Source organism: Mus musculus, chromosome X (assembly GCF_000001635.26).
Source record: "Mus musculus strain C57BL/6J chromosome X, GRCm38.p6 C57BL/6J".
In the NCBI taxonomy this organism is placed as follows: domain Eukaryota; kingdom Metazoa; phylum Chordata; class Mammalia; order Rodentia; family Muridae; genus Mus; species Mus musculus.
This window is the reverse complement of record NC_000086.7, coordinates 63,745,499-63,759,467: the sequence shown is the minus strand read 5'-3', so window position 1 is coordinate 63,759,467 and position 13,969 is coordinate 63,745,499.

Genomic DNA, 13,969 nt, shown 5'->3' with positions numbered 1-13,969 from the left:
ACTTCTTGGTACCTATTTATTCCTCTTTTTTCAGCTGACTATAATGCTACCATAATCATGGTAATAAATTCCTTATATTTAAGTGTTTTTAAAGTATATATAGCAGATTTTAGGGATACATTTGTGTGTTTTATAGTTATCTATATTGTTTCTTAGCATTGCCTTTTATGTATATGTAGTTATATTTATATGAATCATATTTTATTCTTTTGTGACTATATTTTTGCATACAATTATTGCTATGTGAACTTCTAATTGCAAATTTCAACATCATACAAAATATTTTAGTTGGTTAACTTAATACATCTTAATTACCTACTAAATGATATTTAACCTTTGTAATTGTAATTCAACCAATATTTTGATAATACCAATGACATGATTAAACATTTCTAAAAATTGTAATGAATAAAAGCAGTGTGGCTATTCATATATGCCTTTTTGTATTTGACTTAATTAGTATGGAACACGATTTATCTGTTGAATAATTATGTTTTAAGTAATATTTTTAAATGCATCAATTGAGCTCCAGGCAGTTAGTGGACCTGATTAGTCAGAAAAGTCATCTGATGATTCTTGAAATTTTGCTATGGGGTAATTTCTAAATTGATTAAATTCTCTTCTTATCTATGTGGCCTCAGGCACATTTTTCCTCCTAGCTGAAGGTCAAAGCTAACACATGCACCTGACCGGATTAGATTGAGAAGAGTAAAGGCTTTTCTCAACTGACCCTAATGCTCTTTGTAAATGACTTGAATATCATGCCTGCCATAAAGCTGTGACTCTGATTGCTGATTCCAGGTGAAGCAAGTAGAGAAATACAGCTTGGTTAAGTTGCATGAGTCTCTTTCTTAACAATTAATGTTTTATTTATAATAGATGAACTCACATTTTCATACAGTATATTGTGAACATATCCACCTCTATCATCTTTTCCTCTAGCCCCAACTCCAAATTACTCTGTTCTTTCTTGTCTGTGAGATTGATATTCTAGCACACAGGAAATGTGCTAGAATACCTGAAACCTGAAAGTCAATGGTGAATTTCTCTTCCAATAGCCTGCAATTTCCTGCTCTGTGTTAGCAAGGAAAGAAGCAGGGTCTTGGTTGATTGATTTGTCTGTGTTACATTCTGATGGTTTAAAGAATTTCCACCCCCATATGCTCATATATTTGAATGCTTACTCATCAGGGAGTGGGACTATTTGATAGGACTTGAAAGATTAGGTGTGGCATTGTTAGAAGAGTGTAATATAGATGTGCATCCCAGGCCCACTCCCTCTTTGCTTGCAGATAAGCATGTAGCTCACAGTTAGTGTCCCAGCACCATGCTCACTGCCATGCTCTCTGCCATGATGATAATGGACTGACCCTTTGAAACTGTCAACAAGTCCCCAGTTAAATGATTTATTTTCTAAGTGTTCCCTTGGTCTTGGTGTCTCTTAAAAACAAAAGAAGCCTGACTAAGGCATACTGATATAAAGCCTATGAGTGGCATATAAGTCTTGATTTTTTTTTTCTGATTCATGTGAGACTCTCACCAGGGAGAGCCATAGACATTTTATGACAGGCAGAAGAGTAGAATATTCGGCTTTACTAGCCAAACCATCTCTCTCTCTCTCTCTCTCTCTCTCTCTCTCTCTCTCTCTCTCTCTCTCTCTCTTTCTCTCTCTCTCTCCCTCCCTTCCCCCTCTCTCTCCCTCTCTCATCCTCTCATTTCACTCTCTCTTTCTCTCTTTCTCCATCCCTTTCTCTCTCACACATACAAACGTACAAACACAAAACTGCAGATACACATTGTATGCTCTAACTTTTGGAATAGTACATATATTTTAAAATGCTAAACATTTTATTGTCTAATTTCTATGGATCAAGGAATTATAGTCAGTTTTGAAACTGTGACTAAAAGAAATAAACCAATAGAACTCAAAGTTACCAGCTTTCAACAATCCTTAGTTACTATCACAGAAAGTGCTGACTTCCCTAAACCTCCCATTTAGGATCTTGAGAACTTGGCTAGTGTAAGATTTTGAAAATCCTTGTTTTTTCCAGAGATGTCACTTGGGTTTATTATAGATTTGTATCTTTGTCAAAGTCTGTTGCTCTGAGATTCGTTGTGCCTTGAATGGAAACATTCTCAATGATGATGAACTGCAGAATTAAAATACTAACCCAACCCTGTATTTGAATTTCCAATTTTACTTGTTGACTGTGCTACTGATTTCATCCATACATACATTTGGAATTGTTTTGTAGCTGATCTTTTCTAGTCACTGGCTGTGTTGATAGACTTTTTAAAAAACTTGTCTTTCTTGTGAATTAGAAATGGGTACCATCTGTTCAACACAGAAGTGAGGGAAATAATGCAATAGATTGGAAAAAGGGGGTATGTGTAATTGCTTCTATCAATATGCTGTGTTTCATATGTACCAATCTCACTCAGAGCTAGAGTAAATGTTCCCAGTCATTTTGATGGGAATGAAAGTACTACCCGTGTTGACTCCTGGTTACCACTTAAACATATTAGTTTCTCTCTTCTTAGAAGAGTCTCCCTGTCAGCATCAGGCATTATGTTGCTCCTCATTTTATGATGAAGCTCCTTGGCACTTAAGTTCATTTTGAAACATCTGTATTTTCTAATATTAACTCAACTTTGATACACTGCTCATTTATTTGAAAATTTTTCTTCATCTTCTCCATTTAAAAAGGAATTCAAACTCTTTCCATCAGCATGTATCTTATATAGTTGACTCAGTTTTGAGTGAATTAGGCTGCATTTGCTGCTGTTTTTTTTTTCTCTTATGTTGATGGTGATGCCTCAAAGTCATCTTTACTCCTTTCCTTTTGTGCACAATTCATAAATATTTGTGGTTCTATGGATTCTGTCACATATGATCTATATATCCCAATTCTACTCCTTGAGTCATTTTACCTTCTTCCAATGAATAATTTTACTGTGTCATAAATTAGAGAGCTATATTTATAGTCAAGGTCTTTATCTGAATCTCAATGTAACTTACTTTCCAATACTAGTAAGCTTTATATTTTTAAAATGGTTAATGGTGTCAGTTAATTAACTATTGTGATAGAACAATTATGCCTTCCTGAAAGAAGAAGAAGAAGAAGAAGAAGAAGAAGAAGAAGAAGAAGAAGAAGAAGAAGAATGCTGTGAACGAAATTGTGTTTTCCATTGAAAACTCATATACAAAGTCCAAATCCTTAATGTGAACAATTGGGAATGGGACATTGGGTTCAGTCTTAGATGATATTTTTAAGGTAAAGTTCTAGTCCAGTTTTGTTGAGTGCTCTATCTCTGTCTTTCTCTTCTTCCCCAACCCTTCTTTCCCATTTCTTACCACCACAGAAATAAGGCGGCGTCTGAAAAAGAAGCCACTGACCACATTGGCACTGTCACCTAAGATTAGACATCTGCCCATCTACAATATTGAGCTGATATATTTAAACTGAGTGATATATGCATTAGATGTCATTTGAACAGACTAAACTGCCCAGTATAACAGTAGACCTGATGTTTCCCCTCTAAGTACTCAGTGGGATTTTGTAGGTAACTATTGTATAAACTGATTCCACTTGGGGGCCCTGGTTCTTTCAGTGTATGGAACCACAATCCTGTTACATAACCAAACTTGGCGTTTTATTCATCTTTGCCTTGTATCTGAGAATTCTTTCAACAAAATCTCCTTTCCAGAAAACTATCTGTGTTCTCTCATTTTTTTTAAAAAAAATTGGGTATTTATTTCAGTTACATTTTCAATGCTATCCCAAAAGTCCCCCACATACTCCCCTACCCACTCCCCCACCCTCCCACTCCTACTTCTTGGCCCTGGCGTTCCCCTGTACTGAGGCATATAAAGTTTGCATGACCAATGGGCCTCTCTTTCCACTGATGGCCCACTAGGCCATCTTCTGATATATATGTTCTCTCCTTTTTACACACTGATAAATGGGATCCCATACAGGATATGATTTTCTACAAAAATTAGGAAGCTCAGAAGGGGGTTCTTTATAAAGCATTAATTTACAAAGTTATGACGGGACCATGGAAGGTTTTTCAATCTATTTGGGCAATAATAACCAAAACATGATAGATTGGATAATTTATACACAGCAGAACTTCACCATTTAAAACTATGGAGACTAGAAAGCTCACTATCAAAGTGTTGGTAGGTTCAGGGTCTCATGACGATTAATTCAAAATGTCATTCATTGTTTTGCTGCCATCCACACATTGTTGAAAGAACAAGGCATCTCTTTTCAACCTTCTTTTGTAATCTCTTTCATAAAGGTAGAACAGTCTTAATTGCTTTGCAACTCCTCCTTTAATACTACAAGATTGATAATTAATTTTCAGTGCAGGTTTTGGAAGGACACTTTCAAAACATAGCATTGGCTAATCACAAGGAATAATGCAGGAACCTAAATCTAGCTGTCACACCAGTAAGGGGGAAAAAAAAAAGAGAATTTGAAAGAGGATGAATTACATATATTAGGTTCCTCTAAAGAACATTTCTTTTTCTTTATTTTTTCCTAATTTATTAATTAAATATCCCAATTTCTCTGTAATTACTCTTAGGGTTTTTCTCCTTTTGGATGATGCATGTTTTGGTGTGATTTGACTCATAATGTATTATCCTTGGGTTTTGAATGATTTGATAAAATGAGTTTATAAAATATCTAGGAAATCTTGTCATTTAAATTTCTTTTTTTAATTTTTAATTTAATTTTATTTTAATTAGGTATTTTCTTCATTTACATTTCAAATGCTATCCCAAAATTCCCCTATATGCCCCCCTCCCCTACCCACCCACTCCCACTTCTTGACCCTGGTGTTCCCCTGTACTGAGGCATATAAAGTTTGCAAGACCAATGGGCCTCTCTTTCCACTGATGGCCTACTAGGCCATCTTCTGATTCATATGCAGCTAGAGACACGAGCTCCGGGGGGTACTGGTTAGTTCATATTGTTGTTCTACCTATAGGGTTGCAGAACCCTTAAGCTCCTTGGGTACTTTCTCTAGCTCCTCCATTGGGGGCCCTGTGACCCATCCAATAGCTGATTGTGAGCATCCACTTCTGTGTTTGCTAGGCCCGGAGTGGGGGAATGAAGCAAGTGCAAGGAATCCCCAATATGAGCAAACAGGGACATACTTCTGCCTGGGCTCCTCACTGCAAACACAATTGGAACACAGAGGACTGAAATATCTATGTGTATAATCCATATAGATCTGTCTACCAAAACTATGCTGGATAAAAATGGATAAAAATGGACAGAGGGGAATATATTAAAGTATATTGTACAATACAACGTGTGTTTCCACACTCATTTTCTTTCTACTACTAATAGAAACCCTCAGATTATAAGCAACTTGGGGAGGAAGAGGTTCATTTCATTTTATTATTGTAGTCCACCACTGACAGAAGTCAGGGTAATCATTCAAGGTAGATGTAAGAACTGAAACAGAGATTATAGAGGAATGCTCTTTATTAGCTTCATCGCCATAGCTTTATTAGCTTGCATCCTTATACCACCCTTGACTACCTGGCCCATGGTAACACTAAATTAGTAGGCTGATCCCTCCCACATCAATCATTAATAAAGGAAGTGTCCCACAAATTTATCTACAGGTCAATCTAATAAAGGGAATTTCTCAACTGAGATTTCATCTTCCTAGTTTTGTCTAGTTTCATGTCAAGGTGACAAAAATTAACCAGCACAGTCTGTATGTAGTGGATATTTTGCTTTCCTTAAAATGCAGAAATATTATGAGAAAATTTAATCCCAGATGTGGGTATGGGGCTGCTTCAGATTTTCCACAGCAGCTGACTGTGATTTGCCTCTACTACAGGACATGATTTTGCCAGCTGCAGACATTTTTTGTAAATGTACGATGTTTGGAATTATGGGATTTTTTTCAGAGGATATATAATTGATAGGCCCTAAGAGGTGGGGAGCTGTTAGTTGTTGTACTGGTTGTTGATTACTAGTTGGTTGCTGTTGGTCAGTGTTTGTTAAGTGTTCATGCGCAAAGAAGAAAGAAGAAATCAGATATTCTGATAGCAAAGAGCAAACTTGCCCCTAAGAACTTGATACCCCTAAACAGCAATAAGTTGTCTATTGATAACATCATCCACTTAAAGTGGAAACTTAAGGGTACTTTGTAAAGTTAGTTGTGTTGGATGGTGTTTTGCTGGGGCAAACATGTGAAGGAACAATTAATTCAAGCAGACACAGGTGAAAGCATATTTTGCTAATGCAAGCATGAGAAAGGACACGTGTAGTTGTGCTCCATTTTTCCTACAACTGTCTGGTTGTATACAGAGGTTTCCTTAGTCTTGGGCCCATTGCCAGAGTTATGTCAGTTGGTACAGACTCACATGGAGTTTTGCTAAGTCAGAATCACATGCTGAGGCAAGGCCCATGGAGGAAATGTGGTGTTAGGAGGAAGTATAAATAGGACTCTACGGACAGTGATCAGAGATTGGCTTGCTTACATAGCTAAACAATTCTTGGTCTCCCTTCTTTGCTGATGTTTGCTTCATTGAGAGAGGCATGGCAGAGAACTTCTGGTGTCTCTTCTGATCCAAATTCCACTTGCCGACTCCAGTTGATTTGGCTTAGACCTGGCTGTCTCTGCTAGGCTGCACCACCACTGATGCTTTCCAGACACTACTGAATTGGACTGCTGGTATATCTGTGAAGTGTTTGCAAGCAGATCAAGCTGTCACTGTTGAACTATGAACTGAACTGCTGATTTCCTAACAGTGCAGATGGAATTGGTTCTAAAGAACCATTTCCCCATTACCCTTTATTTTCTACTACCTCTGGTGGGTGATGGGCTAGAAAGGAGGATAAAGCTTTTAAGAACCATCATTAAACATAGGCTTTTAGAAAATTAAATCTATATCTCCTTTTCTTTATATTCTTTTCACTCCCCTATGTAGTGTTTAGGGGTTTGAAAGAGTGGAAGAAATGGGGTGGAGAAATGTAGAAGAAACAAAAACCCACAAAGTATCCAAAAATCCAGCTACTTTTGTATGTTTGTTTTTCTGTGTTTAAAGAAACCCACTACAACTTCTAATACTATGTTACATGCACTATGTTTTACCTTTCCAGCTTCATCCTATAGGTCATTTTGGAATAATCGGCATGGTTGTTATAATTATCTTGTCTCATTCACTCTTTTATTAATTCAAAATATTATTTAGGAACACTTCTTTGATCTGGGAATTTTTTTGTAAGGGTACTTCAGTACATGATTCACACCTTGCCCAAGCTCTTATTTATTTATTTATTTATTTATTTTTATTTATTTTACAGTCCATGTGGAAAAGACTATTGCCACTTTTTCCAGAATTTATATGTGCACACATTATAATTTCAATATGGATTATGTCAAGGAATATTTCAGGAGTGATAATCAAACTAAAAATAGAAATCCCTGACATCATTAGCTATATACATTTGGTCAGTGTTATATACATACTATTTAAGATATAGACAATAAAACATGTCATTGGAGGAAATTAAAGTGAAAAATAACTTTAAATTTTCATTTTATTATATAGGACTTTTGTTCTAGATAACTATGTTAATTTTATAGCTGTTTGACAAGTGGAGGAAAAGAGAACATTTGGAATTTTGAAATGTCTTGGAAAACAAGCTTCTTTCTCTCTCTCTTTTTTTTTCATGTATTCTATCTGAATCTCCTTAATCTCTTTCCCTTTCTATAAACTACCTTGAAACTCATTTTGTTTTACACATTTGGGGGTTTTAATATTGAAATTCTGCCATAGGCTCACATATTTGAACACTTGGTCCACAGTTAGTGGTACCCTTTAGGGGAGAATTGGAATCATTAGGAGGCATGGACTCTCTGGAGGTAGTAGAGTGGGAGCAGGTCCTTTAAGATGGGAGGAGGGGCCCTTGGTCCCGTGAAGGTGCTATTCCCCAGTGTAGGGGAATGCCAGGGCCATGAATCAGGAGTGGGTGGGTTGGTGAGCAAGGGGGGGGGGGATGTGAGGGCGTTTTCAGAGGGGAAAGTAGGAAAAGGGATAATAGTTTTTAGAGGGGAAAGTAGGAAAGGGGATAACATTTGAAATATAAATGAAGAAATTATCTCACAAAAAAAGAAATAAAGGTAAGAAAAAGACTCTCAAACAAAACAAAGCAACAACAACAAAAAAACAAAAACAAAAACAGAGTTTATACTCTTGACCAACTTCCAGGTCCTCTTCCTTCCAGGCCTTTGCAGGATTCTGTTTCCTGATGTGATTAGCCAGATTCCTACTGCAGTCACCTGCTGCTGTGCATTTCCCTAATAACCTCTTCATCTGCAACTCTGCATCAAAATAAACTTCTTCCATAAGTTCTCTTTGCTCATGACATTTTATGACAGTAACAGATAAGTAACTAATACACTGTCATCTTTAGTGATATTGATTATATTTTCTTTACACTTCATTTATATGCCAATTCAAGTTTCATTCAATCTATGCTATACAGATGTCATACAGTACATACACTGTTATGTTTAATTTTAATTTCACAAATGTCATATCTGTGTGAAAGAAAATTTAGAATAAAAAAAATCAAAGAAAATAAAGTGTTTCTACCCTTTTAATACTTGTAAATATTATTCTATGAAGAGATAATATCATGGAATTTGGTGTATATTCTCATTATCTATTGAATAGCACCTCTTTTGGCATGTGTTTTATAATCTCACTACATTCTTTCCTAGTTGTCACTATCTACAAACATCATTAACATTTCTTAGATTCTTAGAATGCATATGTGGCTGATTTATGTCAGCATGAACACTCTCTTAAACTCATTGACCTGTCTATGACTTCTTGATAATGAAACAGTTCTTTGTTTTTATATGATATTAGTATTTGAAATTGGAATAGATAATTGCTAATTTGATTAACATAATGTCTACTCACAAAATGAAATGAATTTCCTAAGGAGGCAGGAAATAGCATCATGATATAAAAGACTTGATTATTGACTACTATGTAATTAATAAAAACAAAAATGTGCCTAAATACTATGCAAAAATCAGCATACTTTGCTTGTATGAATACAAAGTATATAATCTATTTCTCTGAATTAATTTTATTATGTTGATTTCCTATGTCAAATGTAGTGTACTTTATCTTAAATGTCTGGACATGAACATCTTTTATCATTTTTTCTTGAAAACTATCAAAAATGTACTGTAACTTTATTTTTTAAAAAGTCTACTTTTTAATGATGATTCTTATAATGCTTTGATCTCTCTTTTAGCCCACCACCCACCAGAGTGGGAAAGAAAGGATATGAGGAAAGTAGATCTGCTTAGAAATTGTTCTTTAGAACAACTCCCATCTATGTTGCCTGGAAAATGGCAGTTCAGTTGACAGGTCAGCAGCAGCAGCACCCTGAGACATTCAAACACTTCAGTGATAAATCAGCAGTCCAGTATGTTGAGTTGGGATAGCAAACAGGAATCAGTTGTGGTAGCACTACCTAGCAGAGACAGCCAGGCATCAGTCTCTGGAGTAGTCAGCAGGAGGGACTCAATGAAATGACAGAAGTTCCTGGCTGTGTATCTTTCTCAGCAACCAGCAAGCATTGAAAAGCTAGCAGTACAAACAAGCCAAGCTCAGCCTCTGACACTGTACATCAACTTCCTCCAAACATCATGTGTTCTCCATGGTACTTGTCTCACCACTTACTTATCTTGCTTCAGCTTGTGTGCCTCTCTCAGCTAACATCACTCTGTCAATCAGAGTGTAGGGAGGCAGCAAGAAACTGCAGCTCACCAACAGAAGGTTTTTGTGTGTTTCTTTCTACAGAGTCCTGACAAATGTAGCTCAACTATGCAATGTAAGGCAGACCAATACATGAATGTTGTAAAGGAAGAATCCTTCATCACCTGTCCTTTCACCACATACTTGCTTAAGTAGTACATATTTTCACATGTTTTAATGAAATGATCCTTCAAGAGTCTGCCTTAGCCTTCCACCTGTGTCCACTTCAGGAAAGCATTCTTTCACATGTTTGACCCAGCAAAACACCATCCAACACATCTTATTTTCCAGAGAAATATATATATATATATATATATATATATATATATATATATATATATATATATGTGTGTGTGTGTGTGTGTGTGTGTGTCTGTGCCTGTGTGTCTGAGTGTGTCTGTGTGTGTCTGTGTGTCTGTGTTACTTTAAATATTTTCTGCATAGCCAGTTTCAATATTTAAAAAAGGAACTTTTGTTATTTACCTCTGATTTCATTTGTTTTACCTTTTAATGGAAAAGTTTAAGTTAATGTTATTCTTCATCGTGTTAACTAAACAATAATTCTGAATGCATCTCTAACTTATGAGGATGTTTTAAAATATATTAACAGTATTGTGGTCACATTTTAAAATTAGTAATTACTAAATGTCATATAAAACTCAATTCATAGGTAGAATTCTATGGTTGCCAAAAAATTTTGGTTCATAATTGTCACTCTAAACTAATTTTTAAAAATGATCCCAGTGTCCAGTTTTCCCATCTCTAAATTGGGAAACAAAATCACTACTTTGTTTTACAAAAAGCCTCACATCCTGAATTTTACTGGTACCCACTGCTGGGTGTTTATCATGGATTTTCTGAAAGCTGGGAATTAAACCTGGAAGCATGATTTGCATTTTGTGTAAGAATACTTCCGGTATGGTTTGATATACTTTTTCTTGTAACAAATGGTAAGATATTTAGTATCCCATTGTTCCATTTCCATTGATGTCTACATTTTTTCAATAGATTCAGGCTTATCAGCCTGAACACTCTATTTTGAACTTGCAATCAATATTCTATCTGTTGGTTTTTAGCAAGTTTGATGATCATTACATTGTTCAATTAATGGTGTCTTCTATAACACCAGGATTTTAATGTTAGCAGTCAGATAGTATTTGAATTTTTAAAGTTGTATTACTACTTTTATTTATTTATGCCTCTTTTTAGTTTATTATTATCATTACTTTTATTATTTTACAGTACAGTCATTACTCCTCTCCCAGTCAATGCCTTCTCACAGTTCCTAATCCTATTCTTCCTCCCCACTATCACCAAGAGGATGTCCCTACCACACCCCCATCCCCACCCCTACCATGTCTCCCCACTCTCTGGGGTCTCAAGCCTCTTAAGGACTAGGCACATCTTACTGAGGTCAGGCCAGGCAGACTTCTGCTGTATATGTGTCCTTGGCCTCTGACCAGCTCATGTATTTTGCCTTGTTGGTAGCTCAGTGTCCGAGAGATCTCATGGATCCAGGTTAGTTGAGACTGCTGGTCTTCCTATGGGCTTTCAACTCTCCTCAGCTGCTTCTACCCTTACCCTAATTCCACTACAGGGGTCACCTGATTCTGTCCATTTGTTTGTTATAAATATTTGTTTCTATTTCAGTCAGCTGCTTGTTCAGCCTCTAAAAGGACAGCCTTATCTGTATGAACACCATAGCATCAGTAATAGTGTCAGGCCTTGGATCCTCCCCTTGAGATGGAACCCAAATTGGTCTGGTCAGTGGACCTCCTATCCCTTTAGTCTTTTTTCCATTTTTGTCCCTGCAGCTCCTTTAGACAGGAACAACTCTGAGTCACAGTTTTTGACTGTGGGATGGCAACCCCATCCCTCCTAGTGAACACTTTAAATACGAAAGTTTATCTATTAAATTACATTTTTACTCAGAGTTTATGGGGCTAACAAAAATGTTTCTTTAGAATGGCTAATGGCATATTATGGAATAACTAGCACTCTAGGTAGGGTGATTCTTATTCTAGTCACTTGTTTTTTTTCCTCAGTAGGGGATTATTTATAGTTCCTAACTATTGAATACATCAGAAGAATTCTAGCTTCATTTGGGTCCCAGTCTGTGGGCTCAACTGCTCCCACAGAAATGTGTTTTCTAGATTTTATTGCTGCCTTAATTTCTATTAGGTAATTCATAATAACTTTTATACTTTGAGTCTTTATCTTTAATACAAAAGACCTAATTCTGTCTTTGGATTCACAGTTTTGAAGCTATATATTTTTAAACAGATTATTATGCTCAATAACTGAATTCACTGTTCTCTCTGTCACCAACATTCTCTGAATCTGGTAAATGGAGGTAATATTTATACCCTGTTGAAGGAACAAGTAACTTCCAAAATGACCTTCATGTGAAAATAGATTTTTCTGGCAGCTCCACTCAAAATCTTCATGTACATACAGCATGATTGATATATGCATAGATTTCAAGCAATTGCAATTTTGTATTTTAACTCAAGAGTGTACGATTTAACTGTAAAATTAATTCACTTTCTTTGAAAATTCTCGTGGCACAAACTAAGGATTTTCCCCTTTAACACTGAAAATCAGCACAAAGTTGTGTCAAAATACTGGTGGATATGTATCAAATCCAGTTTACCACCTAATTTTGTAAATAATTATATAAGCACATAGTTATGATCATTCACATAAAGATTAACAAAAGAAAATCAATCATTTTATCAAAAAGCCTGGAATCATCAAAGCTGAAAATATATACTATCTGCATTTTTTACATAATAACTACTAGTTTTGACATGTTATGTGGGTGTTTATAACAATAGTGTTCTCAGGAAGTTGGTGTGAAACTACATCTTCCAAATAAAAATAGGAAGTTATTTTCTTCAGAGAATTCTTGTTGTGTTGCATGGAAGAGATTCATTAAGTAAATGAACATATAAATGGACTTTGGTTTATTAGTTTTAATGTTTGGCAAAACACTGGAAACCAATGTTAAATTCTTACTTTCACAGCTGTTTTTATTAAATGACTACTGTTTGAATACTATAATTTTTAAAAAAAATATGCAGTGAAGTATATTAATAATATTTTAGATAAATTATTATCGCCACTTATTAAAGACATTAAATCTCAACAAAGAACAGGTAAGGGTAGACAATTTTCCTTTGATTATTTCTATAGAAATAGGCCATTTCAGAAACACTATTTACATATGCATTCATGAGGAAAACTAAGTAACATGATTTCTGTTCAGTTTGTCTGGCAAACATTGCAGTTAAGATTCCTGTGAACACTGAGAGCTCCACACTTACCTTTCTTAAGAATTTTGTGCAAAGCTCAATTGGCTATTTGTTTCAGACACTTGGGAAGATGCCAAACAATTCAAAAAGGTAAATCCTGAAATTCATTTGCCTTATGTTGCTCAAACTAAACATTTTTGAATGTTCCTTTCACCATCTTACAAAGTGAGGTGACAAGACCATAACTTCATTTCTTATGAAAGTGTCCCTGTCTCCTCACAACTAAACCTTTGAAAACAGAGTCATGAGCCCATTACTTCCAGTTGATCTCTGCTTCCCACTAGTCCCTACTCCCCTTCTGCTTCACTTCTGTTGATTTACCAATGTAAGTTTGGTAAAAGCATGAGCATATATCACGCGATTGTTGGAGGCAAGTTGAGTACAACTTGCACATCATTTAATCATATTGAGCAAGAAGTTCCTTTAATAATCCTAAGATGAGTGTGTTTTCAGTCATGTTTACCATTGAATTACAAATAAATGTTACACACATCTGTCCCTCCTGGTGGTATCTGATTAGCTTTTAAGGGAGTTAGTCTTTTATTGCTTCAACTTTCTCCCTACTAGATATGGTAAGAAGAAGATTCTTTTAAATTATTTTCACTGCTTATATATTTATAGCAAAGTATTATTATAAGCATCATTATTTTCCTAGTGTCATTGGTTTGGGTCTAATAAATACAGTATATAAAGCATAGAGACTAAGAGTGAACTTTTTTTTTTTTTTTTTTTTTTGGTTTTCGAGACAGGGTTTCTCTGTATAGCCCTGGCTTTCCTGGAACTCACTCTGTAGACCAGGCTGGCCTCGAACTCAGAAATCTGCCTGCCTCTGCCTCCTGAG